The sequence below is a fragment of the Sardina pilchardus genome, chromosome 6 (genome assembly GCF_963854185.1).
Source record: "Sardina pilchardus chromosome 6, fSarPil1.1, whole genome shotgun sequence".
Classification (NCBI taxonomy): Eukaryota; Metazoa; Chordata; class Actinopteri; order Clupeiformes; family Clupeidae; genus Sardina; species Sardina pilchardus.
Window position 1 is genome coordinate 3,374,362 of NC_084999.1, and position 3,224 is coordinate 3,377,585.

At 53.7% G+C, this 3,224-nt stretch overlaps 1 protein-coding gene across 1 annotated transcript in view; it reads left to right on the forward strand.

The window, feature by feature from the left end:
- The first annotated feature begins 899 nt into the window (after positions 1 to 899).
- Positions 900 to 3,224, forward strand: part of LOC134082423 (zinc finger and BTB domain-containing protein 7B-like) — a 24,909-nt gene continuing 22,584 nt past the window's right edge. The window contains exon 1 of the mRNA XM_062538129.1: positions 900 to 1,225. The gene's annotated coding sequence lies outside the window, so the exon portion shown is untranslated. The remainder of the gene's footprint in view (positions 1,226 to 3,224) is intronic.

Consider the following 3,224-nt stretch of genomic DNA (forward strand, 5'->3'; position numbering starts at 1 on the left):
GATTGCCATCCAAGCCATTGGATTTGCATATTCAGTTGTCTTCATGTTTTATAGCCCTGCTAACTGCAGATGACTGTTGAATGACAGAATGGCACCAGACGAAGGGAGGGACAGAGAGAAGAAGGGAGGGAGAGAGCGAGTGTGTGTGTGTGTGTGTGTGTGTGTGTGTGTGTGTGTGTGTGTGTGTGTGTGTGTGTGTGTGTGTGTGTGTGTGTGTGTGTGTGTGTGTGTGTGTGTGTGTGTGTGTGTGTGTGTGTGTGTGTGTGTGTGTGTGTGAGTGTTTTAAACCAGAAACGGGGAAGGACAGAGAAACAGAAAAGGAGAAGTATGTGAGGGGAGTAACTCATCATCAAGCCATTACAGTAAGCAGCTGCTTACGTTGTCTGAGTACAACTCCCCCCTTGCACACACACACACCCCCCCGACACATACACACACACACGTCACTCTCTCTCTCTCTCTCTCACACACACACACACACACACACACGCACGCACACACACACACACACACACACACACCAAAACCGTCTAATGGAATCACAACTGACACAACTTATTGGAGCTCCTCCACCTGTGATAAGTGCTGCCCCCCCTTCACTCCCTCCACACACACACAGACACTCACCCTCTCTCACACACACACACACACACACACACACACACACACTCTCTCTCTGTCTCTCTCTCTCTCTCCCTCTCTCTCTCTCTCTCACTAGCTCACATCCTCCTCGGGGCGACAGACATCGGCGCTGGCCTATCGCACCATGACCGACCCCCCCAGTGCCCTCCCCACCCTACCAGTTCTCTGTAGCCCGCCAGAGCCAATCCGCGGCGTGGTGTAAGTAGGGCAAGCCGCTTCCTGGTTCTCGGTATAAGGAGGAGCTGGGAGTCGGGAGTGGGCCAGCGGCTTCTGTGCGGGGGGGGCAGTGCAACCAATCCGACCGGCGGTCTGCAAGCAGATGAGAGAGGAGAGCCGAGGGGGGGATCAGAAACGCCGGCTACGGAGTCCAGACAGCGGGGAGCGGCGCTTAAAAGATACCCGCTCGGAGATATAAGCCACGCTGCTAAGAGAGTGCCGGTGAAGCGAGTCAGGGGAGAAGGTATTCCCCGGGGAGATACAGGAGGGGGGCAAACGGGGGTGGTACAGCCAGAGTCTGAATCCAGGAAGTAAGAACCGGTCAGGTGGGACAAGCCAAGACAACGCAGGTGACACACCGGCGCAGGTAAACTATCTCTTAGTAATTCGTCCGGTAGAACACATATATTTTCATGTTTTTGATGCTCTCTGCCGTAAGACTTGATAGCGAAATGACCAATTCCACAGCACCCTCCTTCCCTTCACTTCTGTCCGGGGTCACGGGAGGACTAACCACGTCACGGGTATTCGGTAACTCCCGTGTGACGTGTCTGCTATCATTTCTACCCATCGTTTTCGACTGGCTTTCCGCCTTTTAGGATTTTAAATATTAGCTCCCGACATAACGATGTTTGTTGTGACAGTCGTGTTGTGTGTTTGCGCTGAGCGCACTGGTGTCGAGTGCGTTACCTGCGCGCTCTGTGGACAGGTGAGCAGGCTCGCGCAGACCTCGGTATAGCCTGTCTGCTAATTATAGCGCGCAGCACCGGACGACATCCAAAACCAAAACTGCTGTCACGCACATCAACGACCTCTACGGCCGCCGGGCAATCAAATTCAAACGATGTGCCTTCTCTCTCCGGTGCAAAACATATTTCCACTTTTGTTGTTGTGGATCATTCGCATGATGGTGCTTTGTTTATGTGTATGCTAGGCCTAAATAATTTGGGTTGTGAATATGGCAATGCATTTCTATTAAAGTTCACGACATGTAGTTTTATAAAACCTAAAATACACGCCAGTGAATTGGCATTTTGGAAATCCAGTTGGCTTCATACGCTTGTTTCCCAGAGTGTTGCTGACTCGCCCAGAACGGTTGTGACGGACCGGTTGAACCCGTCGGGCAGGCTGGGGTTGGCCGTTGGCCGCTCCATCTGACTCCCGTGTCGCGTCACAAGCTGTAGTTACACGAGAAGCGACTGTAATACGGCCCCTTTATTTCCTCCGATCGGTGGCGTCAAAGACAGACCTGTCGCCTGTCCTCCTCTAATACCTGCCACTGACGTTTAAATGGACGGTTCTTAAGTACTCAGTTTTCCAGGTGTGTTTGTGTGTGTGTGTGTGTGTGTGTGTGTGTGTGTGGCTGAGGGGTTGGTGATATCGCATCTGAATCATCCCTCTCACTCTTCTCTTTCAAGGGCTAGTGTGCCGCCGCTCAGTTGAGGTCTTGTGAGGCAGTTTTTATTTTTTATTATACTTTATATCAGTTACTGTAAGTGATCTCCTCACTTTCCTCTCCCCCTCTCTCCATCCTTCTCTTTCATTCTGTGTATCCCTCTTCCCATCGCCACCACCTCTCCTTCATGCTCTCTCTATCTCCTCCTCTCCCCCATCTTTACCTGTCTATCAGTCCGCCTGTCTCTCCTCACCTCCCCCCCCCCCCCCCTCTCTCTCCCCCCCCCCCCCTCTCCTCCTGTGTTCAGCTGTGGCATGGTAACTAAACTACCTGTGTAATTTACTTAATGGGGCTGGCTGGAGTTCCCTGCCTCCACTCAACTCTCTCTCTCTCTCTCTCTCTCTCTCTCTCTCTCTCTCTCTCTCTCTCTCTCTCTCGACTTACCTCTAGCCACCTGTTGGCTCTGCCGGTGCTGCTCATGCGCCTACCTGTCCTCCACACACACACACACACACACACACACACACACACACAGGCGGCCCGTGAGCCTCCCACCTGTTCAGGTGTGGTGCAGAGGGCAGGTGAGGACAGGTGAGGGCAGCGGGGCCGTGTGAGGATGCCACAGGAGCGTCCCTGCATTGTGGCGCCGCTGCCCTGGAACGCACGGCGGAGGTGGAGGTGGAGGTGGAGGTGGAGGTGGAGGTGGAGGCGTGCCGGGTCGGGCCGTCTTTCCTGTTCTGGCGGCCACTCGCATCAGCTCGACTCCACTTCCTGCTGTCTCGTGCCGTCTCCATTTGGGAGATATTGGCGCCATTCTGAATGACGTGCCCTTTAACCTCTCCTGAGTCCAAAGCACGCGTGCCGGACTGCGCTAGTGTCACTGGCCTGCTGTGCTTTAGTTTCACTTGTGTTGGTCTTCCCCATTCATCTCTGCACGTAGTGCACAGGGGTCAGCTATGCTCATCACACC